At 44.3% G+C, this 20,986-nt stretch overlaps 1 protein-coding gene across 4 annotated transcripts in view; it reads right to left on the bottom strand.

The window, feature by feature from the left end:
* USF3 (upstream transcription factor family member 3) overlaps positions 1 to 20,402 on the bottom strand; it is an 82,711-nt gene extending 62,309 nt beyond the window's left edge. For 3 of the 4 annotated variants that reach the window (XM_032773606.2, XM_032773608.2, XM_075071723.1), the window contains exon 1: positions 20,263 to 20,389. The gene's annotated coding sequence lies outside the window, so the exon portion shown is untranslated. Of the gene's footprint in view, positions 1 to 20,262 lie in introns of all 4 variants that reach the window. The other variant, XM_032773607.2, reaches the window with a different exon arrangement.
* Positions 20,403 to 20,986: the final 584 nt, after the last annotated feature.

The raw sequence follows: 20,986 nt of genomic DNA, 5'->3' as shown, positions 1-20,986 counted from the left end.
GAAAGGGAATCTAAAACAAACAATCACTTTATCCTAACTCCCTGCTGCTGGGTGCAGGCTGAGTGTTGACAGAGCACACACAAGCGAGCCAGAGCTATTGGAGATAGATGACTCATTGGTATCAGAAAGGTCACGGGACCCAGCACCTTCCATAGCCGCTGAGGTCTTGCAGGTAAACTATCTGTGAGAAGAGGAGATGTTTGCAGTCTTCTCAGCCATCTCCACACAGACCTTGCTTACGTGCTGGCTGGGAGCAGAAATTTCTTCCTCCTTCTTGCTATGCAGTTGATCTTTCCTCCCCAGCAGATTTAGGAGGTTTTCCTACATACACTACAAGCAGTGGGAATAGCAGTCCCATGCCTAAGGTGAGGCAGAGGTCTTGAAAAAAAAGTTAATCTTAGTTCCATGCTACTGATTCTGGCCTAGTCTCAGTGAAAGGAGCTTCCATGAGACCCACTCAGCTGTCTCAGCATGGACCTTACCAACATGTGGCCAGGAGCTGGAGTTGCTGCAGCCTGCTGTCTCTGCCATTTTTTTCATTTGAAGGTTCTGTTCTCTAAATCCTCCTCAAAAAGCCATTTAAAAAAACAAAAAAAAGTTTAGTCGTTTTGAGAAAAAAACCTCAAAGCCAATGAAGAAACTTGAGATTATTAGTTAAACAAAAACAAAAAAAGAAAGCTCTGCACAGGCTGTCATGTGTGCTGCCTGGAGGCAGAGAACTCTGCAAAGTTGTTCCTGGGGGGCAGTCCTAAGCCCAGATTCAGAACAAAGATCTGGTCTGCCTCCAGCTGCCATGGAGGACTTCCCACTATGAAGACTGTCTGACTTGGAGAGGACTGAGAATGCAGAAATCTCTGTATATACCCAAAACCACGTGAAAGAAGAGGAGGAGGAGGAGATCTACTCCAACACTGTGCTGCACACTAACTTTTTCTAGTTGATTAATCCCAATGAATTCTAATACTGAAAAGTACCAGACTGACAGGCCTGGGACCTGAAGCTTTAGCTACATAACAGGGACAGAATGGGGAAGGCATCACCACCACAAACAATGTAGTTAGCTGATATAAGTCAGTCACCTCAACGAGGGTGAGAGTTGTAGACAAGAGTAGCTCTTTGTGGCCAGAATGTGATCCCTAGTTTTAGCTATTTAATACAGTGCGAGGGAGCAGAGAAGCTGCCATCTGGCACAGCGGGGGTTAAAGAAAACCTTTGGGTTCAGCTAGGCCCCCTTCCATCCTGCTATACCTGCAGCCAATGCCAGGCCTGGAGAGGGGAGAAAAAGAAGGGAGCCTGGCTCAGTTGGGGTCTGAATGGCAAGGAGGCAGAAGCTCTCAGCCAGCCTGCCCAAAAGGATGGATCAGCGAACTGCCAGCCAGCACAGCCACTTGAGGTAAGTAAAGCTTCCTCTGCCAAGGGCAGTCTGCAAATAAGCCAAACTGTGGGGCAACTGGACGAGCAGGGCCAAGCCCCAAACTAAAGAGACTTGTAGGAAGTAGCCCAGGGAAACTGGTCTTGACCCCCTGCCAGGAGGGAGACCTATCTTCCCTATTTAGGGGTTGAACTACACAGGGCCTTGGGCTGGAACCCAGTGGAGAGGGAGGACCCATGTCCCCATACTTCCCCCTCTGGCCTTGCAGACCACAAGATCAGCGATTGAGCCACTAGGCCACAGAAAATCCTGTCACATAGTTTTCCACAAAAACAACTGCTTAATTTTATAGCTTTACTCAAAGCCCTATCAGCTGCAGTTTATGCCACCACAAGCTGCTTTGATGGATTTCCTATACAGTACTCTCTTCTCTCACACTCCTCACTTCAAGGAGCCAAACTTATTTGCAAGCACCAGTAAACTAACCAAAACATAACATACATGAAAGCGTCACTAGTGAACACCATAAGAGTTTTGACTTGGTCATGAAAGGAGGGGTTTCTGGGATAAAGATAAGGAGGAGTAGTCTGCTTGCTACCAGGGAATTGGTGAAGAGTAACTAAGGAAAACTAAGGTTCTAATTTAAGTCAGAGATAGTGGCACTGGTGGGCTTCCATTGTGGCAGCCAACACTGATGCCTGATCATCCATCTGCTGCTTTGTCCATCTCTTCTCCTTCTCCACAATCAGCATTCAAAAGTCTTGCTCCATGGAAGAAATAATTCTCCCTCCTCACTCATCAGTTGATGAAGATTGTTCTGACCACTTCCTCTCAGCTTTTTGCCCCTCAAATCATTGACAGCAACAGTTTCCTGGAAACAGGAGGGCAGATGCTGCTCACTGTAAGCTGGTCTGAGGTGGACCAAGCAACCTATTACTAACTGGCTCCTGTCTGTGGGTGTAGGAAGATTAATATATCCTACTGTCATAAACAGATAGTAGGAGTTAATAGAACAGAAGTACTTTATATCTCTTTTGACTGTAAAGGGTTAACAAGTTCAGTAAGCCTAGCTGTCACGTGACCAAGACCAATCAGGGACACAGCATACTTTGCAAATCTTGGAGGGGAGGAAGGCATTCTGTGTGTGCCTGTAGAATTTGGTATGTTGTTCTCATGCTTGCCTTGACAGTGACCAAACGTGCAACCAGGTTTCTCAGTCAACACAGGCTCCTTATAGTTCAGAACAGTGACGTAAGTAGATAAGCGGCGAGTTGGCTTTTTTTTCTTTATTTGGCAAATGTCATTTGGCTGGAAGGAGTTTCATATTTGATTTCTAAAAGCGATTTTAATTTGTACTTGTAATACTGTCAGCACGAGAGAGGTATTCCCCAGTGTCTATACTGAACCTGTACTATCATCTTAAATTTACAAAGATATATTTTTCTGTTTTTCCTCCTTAATTAAAAATGTTTCTGTTTAACGAAAACCTGACTTGTCGATTTTTTTTTTTTTATTTTATTTCTGGTGTGAGCCCAGGGGACGGGGTATGAGGATTCACCAGGGAATTGGGTGGGAGAAGAGGGGGGGAACTGCGGGGAGAGAAGAGGTCTAACTTCTCTCTCTGTTGTTTAGTATTGAACTGGTCTCTCTCCAGGGAGAGTTTTGGGAGGGGGAGAGAGCAGGACGGGGAGGTGCATTTTCCTCTCTGTTCTGTGATTCAAGGAGTTTGAATCACAGTAATCTTCCAGGTAACCAGGGAGGGACTGGGAGGAGACACAGTGGGGGCAAGGGTTTACTTTCCTTGTATTAGATCCAGAGGTCTGGGTCTTTGGGGGTTTCCCAGACAAGGTTTTGGGGGGTACCAGAGTGGTACCCAGCACTGAATTCTGTTGGTGGCAGCGCTACAAGGTTCCTAAAGTGGTATTGGAGCTTAGAGGAATTCACGGTACCCAACTTTTTGACACTAAGGTTCAAGTGGGAATTATAGCATGAACCTACATAGAAAAGCATTAAGACTGTCCAAGTTGCCAAATGAACACTATAACCATACTAGTAAATACCAGCAGTTATGGCTGTATGGCACCAATACTGTACATCAGCATGCGTGACAATACTCACAGATTAGACAGAGTGACCATCATACCATCTGGTCTGACCCTGCTGCAACAATTGCTCTGGGGGAATTCTTTGCACACTAAGGTCCCATTGAGACCCTCTTACATGACCCCGCATAGCTGCACCTAGACCATCAAAACCAAGCCCTGTCCCCCAGAACCAGACCTCCAGCTGAGCCCGCACCTTTACACCGGAAACCCCTGCCAGAGTCCTATTGCCCCTGCACTGAACACCACATCCTCAACAAGCCCTTCATGTGCATTCAGATCCCCACACTGAGCTGCTGCCTAGATTCTCTCCATAGATCCATCTCATTCACTTGTCATAACGATAGTTAAGGGTTAATGTCTCTTTACTGTAAACGGAGTTAAACAAGCTAGTGCCTGCGCTGACCACCTGACCAGAGGACCAATGGGGCGGACAAGATACTTTCAAAATCTTAGTGGAGGGATGTCTGTTTTGTGCCTGTTTGCTTTTGTCGTTCGCTCTTGGGGGCTAAGCAGCGGACAGACATCACCCAGGGTTTCCAATCTTTCTGAAACAGTCTCTGTTCAAAATAGTACGTACTAGCTAGAAAAGGCGCGATTGTCTTATGCTGTTTTCTGCTAACTTGCAAATAGTGTATTTTGCTGAAGAGTTTTCTCTGTTTGCTGTAACTTGAATTTCAGGCTAGGGGGAGGGAGTCCTCTAGTCTATACATCGCACTGAATGACCCTGTAATACATTTTCCCATCCTAATTTTATCAGAAGATAAATTTTTTTACTTTTTTTCTCTTTAATTAAAAAGCTTTTCTTTTTTAACGAACCTGATTGATTTTCCCCCCTTGTCTAAGGCTACGTCTACACTACAGGATAAATCAATTAGCTTAAAACTGATTTTTAATAAAAACAGATATTCATACAAGTCGATGTGCGCGTCCACACTAGGCACATTAATTCGCGTGGTGTGCGTCCATCGGTCCGAGGTAGCGTCGATTTCTGGAGGCAGTGCACTGTGGGTAAGCTACTCGTAAAATAATGAGGCCATAACCGTCGATTTTGCGTCCACCACTAAACCTAATCCAATACTAGTATTATCGATTTAGTGTTATTTCCTCTCGTTTTGTAGGAGTACAGAAATCGATTTAAAGAGCCCTTTAAATCGATATAAAGAGCAGTGTAGTGTGGACGAGTGCAGCGTTAAATCGATTTAACGCTGTTAAAATCGGTTTAACAGCATAGTGTAGACCAGGTCTAAGACCCAAGGGGTTTAGGTCTGAACTCACCAGGGGATTGGTGGGGGGAAAGGAGGTGGGGGGGAAGGTTAATTCCTCTCTGTTTTAAGATCCAAGGAGTTTGAATCAGTGTAGCCTCTCAAGGTAACCCAGGGAGGGGAAAGGAGGGGAAATGGTTTATTTCTCCTTGTTTTAAGACCCAAGGGGTTTGGGTCTTGGGTTCCCCAGGGAAGGTTTTGGGGGACAGAGAGTGTACCAGACACTGGGATTTCTAGTTGGTGGCAGCGCTATCAGATCTAAGCTAGTAATTAAGCTTAGAAGGGTACATGCAGGTCCCCACATTTGTACTCTAAATTTCAAAGTGGGAAAAATACCTTGACAACCTGGATCCCCCCCAACACTGAGCCCCTCCAAACTTGGATCCTGCTTGGTTGAGCCTGCCTGCCCCACACCTGGTGCAGGGGGGCAGGGTCCCAGGGTGTTTCAGGGGCAGGCCCAGGCCTTGTGTTGTGCCGGGGGCAGGTGCAGCCTCACCACTGAGTCTGTGTCCTGGGAGCTGCAGGGTGATGTCCCACCTTTGAACAGCCAGTGGCCTGTGCTCCCAACTGCCATGCTGGAGCCTTTGCATTTATTTGTTGGCAAATAAAACCTGCAGAATTTTAAAATATTGTGTGTAAAATTTTTAGTTTTTTGGCACAGAATGCCCTCAAGAGTAGCACACTGAAGGCCAAAGAACCTCAACCATTCACTCATCTTGTAGGCCCATAATCTTCTTCTGAGTTACTGAAGTCCTCAAAGCTTGATTTAAAAAACTTCAAGTTACTGAAAATTCACCATTTAACTCTAGTTCAAACCAGCAAGTGATCTGTGATTCATGCTGCAGAGGAAGGCAAACCTGTCTTGGTCTCTGCCAATCTGACCTGGGTGGAAATTCCTTCCCAACCCCAAATACTGTGATCAGTTAGATCCTGAACACATAGGTGAGACCCACCAGTGAGACACCTGGGAAAGAATTCTCTGAAGTAACTTAGAGCCTTACTCATCTAGTGTCCCATATCCAGTCGTTGGCGATATAAGCTAATAGTAGTCATGGATAGGCCATCTCATTGTAAGCAACCTCATACCATCCAAAAACTTATCAAGCTCAGTCTTAAAACGATTCAAGTTTTTTGCCCCCAGTACACCCCTTGGAAGGCTGTTCCACAACTTCACTTCTCTAATGGTTAGAAACCTTCATCTAATTACAAGCCTAAAAACTTACTGATGGCCAGTTTATATCTCATTTGCTCTTGTACTAATATTGGCTCTTAAACACCAGGGAAGTAGAGAGGAGCTATTTATTCCTCTGCTATAACGGCTGCTCACTATAAAAAAAATCTCCCAAGCCTTCATTCCGTTAGGCTAAACAAGCCAAGGTCCTTAAGTCTCCTCTCGTAAGATAGGTTCTCCATTCTTCTGAGCATACTAGTAGCTCTTCTATGCCCTTGTTCCAGTTTGAATTCATCTTCTTTAAAACAAGGGAGGCCAGAATTGCATTCCAGTGTTGCAGATGAGGGCTCACCAGTGCCTTATATAAGGGTAATAACACTTCCCTATCTCTACTGCAAATACTTCACCTGACAGGATTCCATTAGCTTTTTTTTTTTTTTTCTCTTTTATTTTACAAGCTAACATGCTGGCAGCGTCAGGCATCCTGTGATCAACCAAAATAGACCAGTCTTCGTCTCCTCCCTTGTCACTTCCAATGTATATCCCGGCTTTTACTAGCAATTTTTATGTTAGTCTAAGTGCATGAACCTAGAAACTGATACTTCTATTGCAACCATTTCTATCTTCAAGGGACGTCCATACTTTCTTTGGAATGATAATGACACGTCTCCTTGTAATTGGCATACTGCCCTCCCAATATTGCGTCATCTTTGTTCAATTTTATATTGCAAGCACACTCCTGTGTGTGTGTCAGGTCATTTAGGAAAAAAAAAACAAGGAACCCAGACAGCAAGACTTTGGTCAGACTGATCCTTGCGGTACTCATTAGTAACCCTTCACTTTCCAGGCCTGAGGTTCTTCTTTCATCAGTCATTGCTTTAGTTGGGTTAGCTTATCCATATGTAACTAGCTCCGTTACCACCTTTTTAACTCTATACAGGTTGAACTCTCCAATCCCAGCACCTCAGACCTGACTGTTGCCGAAACGAAGATTTGGCATATCATGGGGAGGTCAATGCAGAGTGCACGATCTGCGGTAGGAACGTGAGGAAGGGGACAGTCGCACACACCCAGGTTTTCACGCAGCATGCCTCGTGCACCTAAGTGTGGTCATTCTACTTCCATTAATATTTGTTCTCTATATAGCATTAGCCACCCTGTCACTGCCCCCATGCTCCTCATTACCCTTATTAAAAATAGAGGCAAAGTAGTCATTTAGGTGTTGGACCATACCTAGATTACCTCTAATCTCTACCATGTCCTGAGTACTTAGCAGTCCCGCTTCTTTCCTTGTTTACTTTTTTATTTATATGGCTAAAGAATCTCTTACTAGTGGTTTTAATTTCCTCTGCAAGGTCCAGTGCTGTTTGGCTTTTGGCTGGTCTCACTTTTTTCCCCTACACTTGCAGGCCTCCAGCTGGTAGTTTTCCTGGCTGATCCATCCCTTCATCTATTTCTTCTTGGCTTTCTGCTTTCTCTTAATAATCTGTCTGAGATGCTTGTTCATCTAGTTTGATCATCCTACATGATCATGCACTATTATTTCCACATCATCCCTCTCTGATTCAGTGTGCATAGTTCTCATTCACTGAGGCAGCAGAGAGACATTTAACTTAATAGATCAGAAGTGAAGGGGACAGCTATACATAATTTCTAGACCATTGTAAACAGACACATATAAAGGAGCAGAGTTATACATGTATGTGCCACCTGAATTTGGCAATTACTTACTTTTCAGTGTTTAAGATTTTTTTTTCCTCTCAAACATTTTTCTGCATGGAATTTCCAAAGATTTTATTTCTTCAAAACAAAACACAAACAACTTTCACTCCTCGGTGAGTTTTTCCAGGCACTATCTGAAGACCATACAAATGTGTACCTAGTTGTGTAGCGAAGAGGCAAGGGAAGTATGTGTAAGAGTGTAGTAACCAGTACACAGTTAGGCAGAGACAGAGCTCCATTGACTACAGATGTTTATTACAGCACTTTTCTGCTTACTTTTTTCCCCCCTCAACATATTGCAAAACTGTGAGGTAGAGCTCTACTTCATTCACTGTGCAACTGTGCTGCATTGTCCCCTATAAAGAGGATTCAGTCATGCATGTGCAGTGTGGTCCTCTCTCCTAGTTCATTAGGAAACAGTTCAGAGTATTAAATGCACTACAAATTTCAAGCCAGTTTCCTCTCCTCCCCCTCCAACACTGAAAGACATCTCTACCAAAATTTCTCCCATTGCCTTTAGAGCTCACTCTGTTTAAATTTAAAAAAGTGTTTAGATTAATAATAATAAATAATAAAAAAATCCCCTTGAGGCAGAGGAGAGTGCTGGAAAATTTCAACTCAAAGTGAAAGTTTCACAAAATTATGAGGAAAAATAACTGCCATCTCCAATGAGTGGCTCTTCAACATATGTTGTCAATATATACTCCATTATTGGTGTGTATTGCCTGTGCCCTGACTGTCCTAGTGCCTCCAACCAAAGGCATAAAGGGCAGGGCAATCCCACCTGGGTCTCTTTTTTTGCTAGTACAGAATCCAGGTGTCAGACTACATAATGGCGGGGTGGAAAGGCAGGTCATGAACTACATACAGACATCACATTTCAAAGAAATACATTTACTGTAAGGTATGTAACCGTTTCTTACTCTTTGAGTTCTTGTCCACATACGTTCTGCTACTGGTGATTCACCTACATTACAAGAGGTGGGCGCAGCAAGTCTAACCAATGATTGTAGGACAGCCCTACCAAAATTAGCATCATATCTTGTTACTTCCACTATGGAGTAGTGCTGAGTAGGTGTGTGCTTTGAACCCTTGGTAGCCGCCATCCATGTTTCTCGTACTGAAACATTTCTCAAAGAAGCTGCTTGTGCTTTTATACAATGAGCTATCACTTATTGGGAGGGGGGTGTTTATGTTGGCTCATTCATAGCACAGGCTGATGCAAGTAGAAAGACAATTAGAGAGTCTGCTGAAATGGCTTGACTTTTCACCTTGTTCCCATAATCTATGAACAATCTGGGAAATGCTCTAAGGCTGCATCTATACTACATACCACTGGTAGCAGTCTGTGTGTAGCTACACACCACAGTAAAATGTTTCTCCTAGTTGCTTCCCCCCTGCCAGAACCTTTTCCTGTGGCAGGAAAAGGCTCCAGAAGTGGGCAGGGAGAGGAACACTACATTGCTCAAAACAGCAGTGTAAACAGGAGAGGAATGACTTGGATGAGTAGAGAGCCAGGTAGGTACATACCCATACCCTTCAGGCGTGTCTCTACTCGGCTAAGCCATGTCTCACTGACTAGACCAGGGGTCGGCAACCTATGGCACGCATGTCAAAGACAGCACGCAACCCGATTTTTAATGGCACACTGCTGCCTGCCGGAGTCCCGACAGGCATCAACGTGCCATTAAAAATCCTGCCCAGCCCACTTTTCTCTGCCCTCCATTCCCACCCCCCTCCCTGCAGGGGCAGGGGGCAAGAGGCAGAAGCTTGGTGCTGCTGGCTCCCTTGCCTCTTCCCGCGGTGTGCTGGGTTTCTGTCCCTCCTCCTCCTCTCCGTCCCTCCCTCCCTGTAGGCCGATCAGCTGATGGCCCTTGTGAGGGAGGGGGTCAGGAAGGAGCAGAGTCAGCATGCTTGCTGCTCCCAGTGGAGGCAGAGAAGAAGCGGGGGGGGGGGCTTGGGGGGTGTGTGTGGGTGGAATGGGGGCATATCGCCTCCAGCCCCCTGCCCTGACCCCTCCCCACCCACACACACAGCCCTCTGCACCATACACCCCCCCAGACCCATGCCCTGAGCCCTGCACCCCCCCATACACACCCACCCCTCTGCTTGACTCCTTCACACCCCTCCCACAACCCCAGCCTTGACTCTGGCACCCCCACATGCCCCCAGCCCTCTGCCCTGACTCTTGCACCCCCCATACCCCCTCCCCATCCTCACTCTGAGCACCAAACAGGAGCTTCTGCACACACACACACACGTTCCCACCTGCACCCCTCACACCAAATGGGAGCTGCCCAGGTAAGTGCCCCATACCCAAACCTCCTGCCCCAACCCTGAGCCCCCTCACTCATTCTAGCTCCTGGCCAGACCCTTCACCCCTAGCCCTGTGCTCAGTGCACTCTCACCCTCAGCTCAGTGCAGAGAGAGAAAGAGAATGGGCCAGAACCAGGGAGAAGGTAGGTACCCACTGTATGTGGGCAGGGCTGCGACCCTAGACTGGCAGCGGGCTGAGTGGATCTAGCAGCTGGGATCCCGGCTGGCAGGAGACAGTGGATGGAACCCCTGAGCGGCAGTGGGTGTGAAAAAGTGGAAAACGCCTGAATTGAAGGGTTAAAAACAAAATTGATAGATAAGCTCAGTCAGGGTGCTCACTGACAGTCCAGAATTCTTTAATGATAAAAAGTACATCTATATGACTGGTACCTGAGCTAGAGACTGAAATATCTGGTTTTGAACAAAGATAGTCCATTATTTCCATTTGGCAAAGTAAACCTCGTAGAGTTCTTTCTATTGCGGATGAAAATGGTGTGTGCCTCAGCTGATGTTAGCCAGCCAATATACATGCTGTGAGATTCAAGAAGTGTGGACCTCAAAGGAGGACATAGTCTGAGATATTACACTTGGCTGGAGAGGCAATTTTTTTTTTTTTTTTTTTAGGATGGATTCTTTAGGTCCAAGAATCATAACTACCTCAGCCACACTGGAACTACTATGAACATTAAAACCTAAAAACTTTCTGAGAACCATCATGATTAATGGCATTGGAGAATAAGCATACATCAGATCCAGACACCATGTGTATAGGAGTAGGAATCCCCAACTCCATCCTCCTCCAGACAGGGCTGGACAATTCTTAGGTCACTGTGACATGTGTTGCTTGGAGGGTCTTTTTCACACCCCTGTGCAATGTAAGTTAGATCAACTTAACCAATAGTGTAGATCTGCCCTCAGAAAGCAAAAGAAAAGGCAATACCTGAGGGAGGAGGGGCTGTGTCTCTAAAGGCTGGGAGGAGGATTTTCTTTGTTCTGGAACTTTGTGAATAAAACTAGACCCCCCCAAGAGGGGCAGTTATTAGACTGGTGAAAGTCTGTTTTGAGCTTATTGAACCATCAAGAGAGGAAACTGAGGCAGGGTACCACAGAGCCACTTCTAGCCTCAAGGGGATGCACAGGAGGTACTGTACTGTTACAAGGACATTGAAAAATTGGAGAGGGCAAAGAAAAGAGACACAAAAATGATTTTAGGGCTAGAGAAATGTTGTACAATGAAGAAGTTGGAGGTCAGTCTGTTTAGCTTATCGAAAAGATGACTAAGACACACCTTGATTATGATGTATAAGTATCTTCACATGAACAAAATACTGGGTTCTAAGAGGCTATTTAATCTAGCAAAGAAAAGCAGAACAAGAAGCAATGGCTGGAAGCTGAAGACAAATTCAAATTAGAAATTATGTGCACATTTTAATGATGAAGATTATGAATAACTGAAACAGACTATCAAGGGAAATGGTGGATTCTCGACTCTTGCAGTCTTCAACTCAAGAGTGGATACCATTGTAGAAGATATTTTAGTCAAAACAAAAGTTGTTAATAAGGGGTTTAATAAGGGGTAATTGGATGACATTCTCTGGTGATATACAGGTCAGACTAGATGAACTACTGATCCCCTCGGACTTGAAAAATTTCTGAATCCTGCAACTGACTCTTCTGTGCCCATAGTTTTATCAAAATTTCCCCCTCCATATGGAGGTTTTGTGAAACAGTTGGTTGTGTAAGGATTAGAGACCATGAAAATCTCCTTATGGAAGGCAGACAGGATCAAATTGTGCAGAAATTCTATGCATAAACTTCCCTTCTGTGAAAAGCAGGGTCTTATACAAATACTTAAACATAGGTGTCGCGGTGGTCAGCATTAACAGGAGCAACAATTGTTCAATTAATTACTTTTATTACAATGGATACTAACTTCTTATTTTAGGTCAGTATCAAAGGGAACAGGTGTAATGGATTAAGTCAATTGAATACACACTTTATAATGGTGAGCCATGTATTTCACTCACTACGCTTGCAGTTAAGTCTGATCACAGAAAGATTAAAAATTTGACCCTCCATCTATTTCCATCAGATATTTTTGTGCAGGATAGCAAATACATTGGAAGAAAACAAAACAAATTTTGACAGATGCATCTCACAGTAACAACATATGCTTTTTCAGATATCATTTGATGACAAAGCCTACAGGTAAGTGGGGAACATGAAGTCCTGGGAGATGGGTCGGAAACAAGAGGGAGTGTGGGCTATAACGGCAGAGAGAAAGGAGGGTCAGGGCAAAACTGGGAGGCAAGCTCAAACCAGTATCTTAGATGCCTATATACAAATGCGAAAAGTATGGGTAATAAGCAGGAAGAACTGGAAGTGCTAATAAATAAATACAACTATGACATTGTTGGCATCACTGAAACTTGGTGGGATAATACACATGATTGGAATGTTGGTGTGGATGGGTATAGTTTGCTCAGGAAGGATAGACAGGGGAAAAAGGGAGGAGGTGTTGCCTTATATATTAAGAAAATGTCACACTTGACTGAGGTGGAAGATGGACATAGGAGACAGAAGCATTGAGAGTCTCTGGGTTAGGATAAGAAGGGGTAAAAAACAGCGGTGATGTTCATGCCTTGGAGTCTACTAAAGGCCACCAGAGTTGAAGAGGTGATGAGGCTTTTTTTTAATCTAACAAGAATCATCTAAAAAGTACAAGATTTGGTGGTGAATGGGACTTCAACTATCTGGAATATATGATTGGGCAAACAACACGCGGGACACAGACTATCAATAAGTTCCTAGGCTGCTAGAGACAACTTTTTTATTTCAGAAGGTGAAAAAGCTAACTAGGGGGAGCTGTTCTAGACTGATTTTAACAATCGGGAGGAACTCATTGAGAATTTGAAGTAGAAGGAAGCTTGGGTGAAGAGGCGATCATGAACCATCATAGAGTCTGCAATTCGAAGGAAGGGTAGAAGGGATACGCCAAAATAGAGACCATGATTCAGGAAGGCGGAATTTTGGTAAGCGTCAGAGAGCTGATGGCAGTACAGGTCCGCAGCGGAATCAAGACTGAGGGGCCACAACCAACTGAGGGAGTTGGCAGTTCTTTCAAGGGACAGCTTATTAAGGGCCCAACAGCAAGCTGATTCTCATGGGTATGAAAGAATAGAAATGTGGCAAAAGCCACCTGGCCTTAACCACACAGATCTTGCATGATCTAAGAAAATAAAAAGGAGTCATAAAAAAATGGAAACTAGGTCAGATTACAAAGGATGAAATAGGCAAATAACCAGGAATCGCCACGGGGCCAGTAGATTAGAAAGGCAAGGCACAAAATGAGCCTCAAACTACTATGGGAAATAAAGGGAAACAAAGACGACTTTTTATCAATACATTAGAAGCAAGAGAAGAACCAAGGGACAGGAATAGGCTCACTGCTCAGTGAGAGGGAGGAAACAAGTAACGAGGAAAACTTGGAAATGCAGGAATGCTTAAATGACTCTTTGTTTCGGTCTTCACTGAGAAGTCTGAAGGTAAATGTCTTAATATAGTGAATGCTAAAAATGGGAAGGGGTAGCGTTTAGAAGATAAAAAAAAAATGAGCTAAGCTAAAAATCACTTAGAAAGTTAGATGCCTGCAAGTCACCAGGGCCCTGATGAAATGATCTCCTAGGAATAATCTCAAGAGTTCAATACGAGGAGGTATCTGACTCTAGCTATTATCTTTGGAATGTCATGGGGAGGGGCGAGATTCCGAAAACGGAAAAAGGGCAAATATATGCCACATAGAAAGGAAATAAAACAACCCATGAGGGGAAATAAGACACAGTTAGTTAACTTCTGTCAGGAAGATAATGGAGCAAGTAATTTAAAAAGATCATCTGCAACACTTGGCAATGGTGGTACAGGGTGTAGGGATAGCGCATGATGGTATTTGGTAAAAGACAAATCGTGTCTAACAGATCTGAATATAGCTTTCTCTTGTACAGTCTAGTGAATGGAGAAACAGTGGATTGGTATACCTAGACTTAGTAGGCATTTGATATAGTCTCGCATGAATCCTTATCATAAAAGTAGGGCAAATACAATTAAGATGGGCTACTATAGTGGGTGCATAACTGGTGATAACCTTCTACAGGAGAGTAGTTATAATGTGTCCTTCTCTGCTGGAAAGTTATAACTGGAGGCGTAGGTCGTTGGACTCTGGGATTCTGCAAGGTCTCGTTTCTGGGACTGCTCTGTTCAATATCTTCACTAACGACTTAGAGTTGGCATAGAAAGTAGGCTTATTAAGTTTGCCGATACCAACTGGGAGGATTGCAACTGCTTTTGGAGGACGGTCAAAATTCAATAGTATGTCTTAAGCAAATGGAGAAAAAATGGTCGAGTAACCGATGAAGTTATCAAAGAAATACTGCAAAGTGCTACCACTTAGGAAGGAACAATCGTTTCACACCATACAGAATGGGAAGAGACTGTCCTAGGAAGGAATATGGCAGAAAGATCTAGGGGGTTATAGTGGACCACAAGCTAAATATCAGTCAACAGTGTGATACTGTTGCAAAAAAAAAAAAAAAAAAAAAAAAAAAAAGCAAACGTGATTGTGGGATGCATTAACAGGTGTGTGTAAAACATGAGAAGTCATTCTTCCGCTTACTCTGCGTGGTTAGGCTCAACTGGAGTTATGTGTGAGTTCTGGGATCAGATTTCAAGAAAGATTGAGAGAAATTGAAGAGGGTCCAGAGAAGAGCAAAAAGAATGATTAAAGGTCTTGAGACCATGGACCTATGAAAGGAAGAGCTGAAGTTGGGTTTCTTTAGTTTGGAAAAGAGAAGACTGAGAGGGGACATGATAGCAGTTTCACGGTATCTAAAGGGTGTCATCAGGGGAGGGGAGAAAACTTGTTCACCTTAGCCTCTAATGATAGAACAAGAAGCAAGGGCTTAAAACTGCGGCAAAGGGAGATTTAGTGGACATAGGAAAAAGTTTCTAATGTCGGGTGGTTGGCACTGGAGATAGAAATGCTAGGGAGGTTGTGGAATCTCCATCTCTGGAGATATTTAAGAGTAGATTAGATAAATGTCTATCAGGGATGGTCTAGACAGTATTTGGTCCTGCCATGAGGGCAGGGGACTGGACTCGATGACCTCTCGAGGTCTCTTCCAGTCCTAGAGTCTATGAATCTATGCCAGCTCCCAAAGAATTCCTTTATCTGCCCTCTCTGTAGAGCTTGTAGCTTGAACACAGCATTAATATTAGGGCTGTCAAGCGATTAAAAGAGTAATCATGATTAATCACACTGGTAAACTATAAGAGAATACCATTTATTTAAATATTTTTGGATGTCTTCTACATTTTCAAATATATTGTATTGTGTTGTAATTGAAATCAAGGTGTACAGTGCTCACTTTATATTATTATTTTTTATTACAAATAGTTGCACTGTAAAATGATAAACAAAATAAAAAGTATTTTTCAATTCACCTAATACAAATACTGTAGTGCAATCTCTTTATCATGAAAGTTGAACTTACAAATGTAGAATTAGGTACAAAAAACTGCACTCAAAAACAAAACATAAAAACTTGAGAGCCTACACGTCCACTCAGTCCTACTTCTTGTTCAATTGCTCAGACAAACAAGTTCGTTTACATTTGCAGGAGATAATGCTGCCTGCTTCTTGTTTACAATGTCATCAGAAAATGAGAACAGGCACTCTCATGGCACTGTTGTAGCTGGCGTCGCAAGATATTTATGTGCCAGATGCGCTAAAGAGTCATATGTCTCTTCATGCTTCCACCACCATTCAAGGGGACACGCGCCCATGCTGATGATGGGGTCTGCTTGACAACAATCCAAAGCAGTGCAGACCAATGCATGTTCATTTTCATCGTCTGAGTCAGATGCCACCAGTAGAAGGTTGGTTTTCCTTTTTGGTTTTTTTTCACTTCTGCATCTGAGTATTGCTCTCAAGATTTCTGAAAACATGCTCCACACCCCATCCCTCTCAGATTTTGGATGGCACTTCAGATTCTTAAACCTTGGGTCGAGAGCCATAGCTATCTTTAGAAATCTCACACTGGTACCTTCTTTGCGTTTTGTCAAATCTGCAGTGAAAGTGTTCTTAAAATGAATGACGTGCTGGGTCATCATCCAAGACTGCTGTAACATGAAATATATGGCAGAATGGGGGTAAAAGGGCAGGGACATACAATTGTCTCCCAAGGAGTTCAGTCACAAATTTAATTAACATTTTTTTTTAAACGAGTGTTATCAGCATGGAAGCATGTCCTCTGGAATGGCGGCCAAAGCATGAAGAGGCATATGAATGTTTACCACATCTGGCACAAATACCTTGCAATGCCAGCTACAAAAGTGCCATGCAAATGCCTGTTCTCGCTTTCTGGTGACATTGTTAATAAGAAGAGGGCAGCATTATTTCCTGTAAATGTAAACAAACTTGTTTGTCTTAGCAACTGGATCAATGAGAAGCAAGACTGAGTGGACTTGTAGGCTCCTAAGTTTTACATTGTTTAGTTTTTGAGTGAAGATATGTAATAAAAAAAATCTACATTTGTAAATTGCACTTTCACGACAAAGAGACTGCACTATAGTACTTGTATGAGGTGAACTGAAAACTACTATTTCTTTTGTTTATCATTTTTACAGTGCAAATATTTATCAAAAATATACACTTTGATTTCAATAACACCAAATACAATATATGAAAATATAGAAAAACATCCAAAATATTAAATTTCAATGGTATTCTATTGTTTAACCCTGCCATTAAAAGTGTAATTGCAATTAATTTTTTAATCAAGATTAATTTGAGTTAATTGCGTGAGTTAACTGCGACTATTCGACAGGCCTAATTAATATTTAAAATGTTTCAAACATTAATTAGCTCAATAGAAGTCATTATCAAAATTATCTGCATAACAGAGTCTGTTAAAGCAAAGGTATTGTGATTATAGAATCATAGAAGATTAAGGTTGGAAGAGACCTCAGGAGGTCATCTAGTCCAACTACTTGCTCAAAGCAGGACCACTACCAACTAAATCATCCCACTGAGAATGGCTGAGCTTCATCCTCTTGTTATCCTTCACATCTCTTGCTAAGCTGCAATGCCAGTTGTGCCTTGGTCTTCCTGATTACATCCCTGCATGCTCGAGCAATATTTTTATTGCTCCTCCCATGTCATCTGTTCAAGTTTCTACTTCCTGTAAGCTTCCATTTTGTGTTTAAGCTCACTAAAGATTTTTTTTGTTGAACCAAGCTGGTTGCCTGCCATATTTGTTATTCTTTCTGCACATCGGGATGGTTTGTTCCTGTGCTCTCAACAAGGTTTCTTTAAAATATAGCCAGCGCTCCTGGACTCCTTTCCCCCTCATATTAGCCTCCCACGGGATCCTGCCCATCAGTTTCCTGAGGGAGTCAAAGTCTGCTTTTCTGAAGTCCAGGGTCCGTATTTTGCTGCTCTCCTTCCTTCCTGAACTCAACTCATCTCATGGTCACTGCTGCCTAGGTTGCCCCCCACTTCTACTTCTACAAATTCTTCCCTGTTTGAGAGCAGCAGGTCAAGAGGAGCATGGCCCCTAGTTCGTTTCTCCAACATCTGCACCAGGAAGTTGTCCCTAACACTCTCCAAAAACTTCCTGGATTGTCTGTGCACTGCTGTATTGCTCTCCCAGCAGATATCAAGATGATTGAAGTACCCCATGAGAACCAGGGCCTGTGATCTGGAAACATCTGTTAGTTGTCTGAAGAAAGCCTTGTCTACCTCACCCTCCTGGTCTGGTGGTCTATAGCAGACGCCCACTGCAGCACCACCCTTGTTGCTCTCGCCTCTAAACTTAACCCAAAGACTCTCAAGAGGCTTTTCTCCAGTTTCATACTGGAGCTCTGAGCAATCATACTGCTCTCTTACATACAGTGCACTCCTCACCTTTTCTCCCCCGCCTGAACAGTTTATACACATCCATGACAGTGCTCTAGTCATGTGAGTTATGCCACCAAGTCTCTGTTATTCCAAATCACATCATAGTTCCTTGACTGTGCCAGACTTCCAATTCTTCCTGCTTGTTTCCCAGGCTTCTTGCTTTTGTGTACAGGCACCCAAGATAACTAGCGGACTGCCCTACTTTCTCAGTAGGGATCAGGAGGCCTCCCTTGTTGCACCCTCCTTCTTGTGTTTCCCTCCTGGTATCCCACTTCCCTGCTTAACTCAGGGCTTAGGTCTCCATTCCGCAGTTAACCTAGTTTAAAACCTAAAGTTTATAGGTTTGAAGTTGTTGGATAACATGCAACATTGGGAACCATTTTGCATGTTTCCATAAATTTGGTCAAATTCAGAATAGGCATTTCAATTATGGAATTAAAAGGGAAAGAAGGTGGAACTATTCTAGCCACAGATAAAGAGTTGCTCAAATTCCATTAGAGAGTACCAAGTCACAATGCTACTGTGAGACTTGTACAGCAACAACACTAAAAATAGTAGCTGGTTCAGCTAACTGTAGTATATAGGATAAAGTAGTATTCCTTTATGTGAATGAGTTTGTGAACACTCATAGGGTTCATTGTTTTCTCTCTCTCTTAGAAGCCATGAGAAACCACTCACAGCAGCAGTATGCATTAAACTAGGCTTTGTATGTTTTCAGACAGTTAATAAATGATTTGGTACTCAACTGTGCCCACATACCATCTCCATATTATTTTTCTTGCATAACAAGCAAAAGACACTACATTAATCATAAAAAAGTTTTTAGTTGTTACAAATAAATGTTTTTAAATTTAGATATTTTTTCCTATTCTTAATTTATCTAACAAACCTAAATTCTTAGACTTCGTTGGTAGATATAATTTCTGTAAAAGTATTATAGCCAGATTTGCAATGAACTGCTGAATATTGCTTTTTGCTGATTTTTACATGCATACTGCATATTCACGAACAAAGAAAAAATAAAAAATTTGGGAAATATATTTGTCAAATCAGAAATCAAGATTCATCTCTGGGAATGACATAGCCATATCTCTTCATAATGGAACAGCAGTGCAGAGGTAGGTCACTTAGGATGACCCAGTAATTTTGTCATATAGCCAGTCAAAAGCCAGCTCCTTATTCAACCCCTATTATAGAAGTGGCATGGAGGCATAACAAGTGGCAGCATATTGCTCACAAACAAGGGAAGTGGCATATCCCTCTCCTTCAGAGCACTAAATCGCAGGGATGTCTCTCTTGGGGCATTGTCATATACAGCTAGTCAAACCCCAGCTCCTTAATTGTATATTAAATAATCAGATAAGTATTTGGTAATTTAACTGTTTATCACATTCATTCACATTAACCTGATGAACATTCTAAAAAATGTAGTTGATATATTTTTAAATAATTATGGTCTTTGAATAAGGAACTGGGAACCACAAGTAAAGACCTAGCCCCATGATTAAGGAACCAACTTCAGTTTTACCTAGTATGGATGCAGCTACAGCAGTATACAGGTATTTATACTATTATAGCTTATTCTAATAGAAAAAGCAGATTAAGCTATACCGATAACAGTATATGTCCCTTATAAGTACATCCATACAGGGGCTGTACCTCTGTAATTATTTTGATTAAAACCTCCACAGCAGGGATAGTCAGTTATTTTTTGTCAAGGTCTAAATTTCTTCCTCAAGGTATAGCCAAAGTCCAGATTCCCGCGGGGGCGGGGGGAGAAAAAAACCAAACAATAATGCTAATAATAAGTAAATAAAAAGATTTCAGGGTCAGTTGAAAAGCTTCTGGAAGTCCGAATTTGGCCCATGGCTCATCTACTGACTACCTAACACCCACGGCCAAAACAGTTATAACCTGTACACACAACTCCTGTTCTCCTCGGTCTGCCCCAACAGGGAATCCCAGCTCAGGATTAAGGCCTGAGGACTCAACAAGCGAAGGAGCCTTTGAACGGAGCTGGCCTGGCCTGGGCCTACGGTAGGCGCCCTCCCCTCGGGGCGGGTTTACCCGGCGGCACAGACAGACAAAGACGGGTCCGCTCCGGGGGTCCCCGCGGGGGCCTGCGCCCCGGGCAAAGCCGGATGCTTCTCGCTCCTGGGCTCTCCAGGGCGCCCCTCGGTTCCCCCCCGCCCCGCACCGGCACCAGCCCCCGGCAAGGAGCTAGCACCTCCCCGCGCGCCCTCAGCCCCCGGCCCGCAGAGCCCCGCTCCGTTAACGGCTGCGGGACGGGACGAAGCTGCCCCGACTCCTGCCCAGCAGCCCCCGCCGCTGCGTCCCCCCTCCCCCCGAGCGGCACTCACTGGCGGGCAGGGCAGACTCGGCAGCCCCACCGCGGGGACCATCCTCCGGACGGGCGCCCCGCGTCCCCCACAGGCTGCACTCTGATCCCCTCAGCGCCCCTCACTCGCACCCTAACCTGCCGGACACGCACGCGGCCCGCAGCAGCCAATCAACTGCTAAGCGCTGTGTTGCCTGCACCAATCGGTGAGCCAGCTGCGGGGAAAGACCTGCGCCGTGCCCATCGCTGCCCTGGACTGACCAATCAGACACAGAAGAGGCTGCAGAAGTGTAAAAGAGAACAATTTAGGTTGCACAAAACAGGAACTGCTGCTGATTGGCAACCCGCGGAGCAAGTGAGCAGCAGGAATAAGAAGCGGAGGGCGGGAATATTCCTTAAAGGAGACGCTGGGAAGTGCGCGCGGAGAGGCTGGCAGGGAGTCGCTAAAGGGCTTTGGGTCCTTGTCAAGTCGAGCGGCGTTGCGGCCCCTAGCAGAGCCTAACGCTCCCGGGACTGTCCGATCCTGGGGGCGACCCGGCTGCCCCTCCACTGCCAGGCTCCGCCCCAATGCTCCGATCCCCGCCCTCGCCGCCTCGCCCCGGGGAAGGGCAGAGCCAAGCCGAGCCATGTCCCCCAGCTGTGTGTAGGGCGTGGGGGCGGGGCTCAGTGCCCCAGCGCTGATTGGCTGTTCATCCCGGGGAGGCGGGCAGCTGGGACAGGCAGCCAATAGGAGTGGTCCCCCAAGC

This window comes from Chelonoidis abingdonii, chromosome 1 (assembly GCF_003597395.2).
Source record: "Chelonoidis abingdonii isolate Lonesome George chromosome 1, CheloAbing_2.0, whole genome shotgun sequence".
Classification (NCBI taxonomy): domain Eukaryota; kingdom Metazoa; phylum Chordata; order Testudines; family Testudinidae; genus Chelonoidis; species Chelonoidis abingdonii.
Note: the sequence above shows the minus strand (reverse complement) of the source record. Positions and strands in the feature narration are given on the sequence as shown.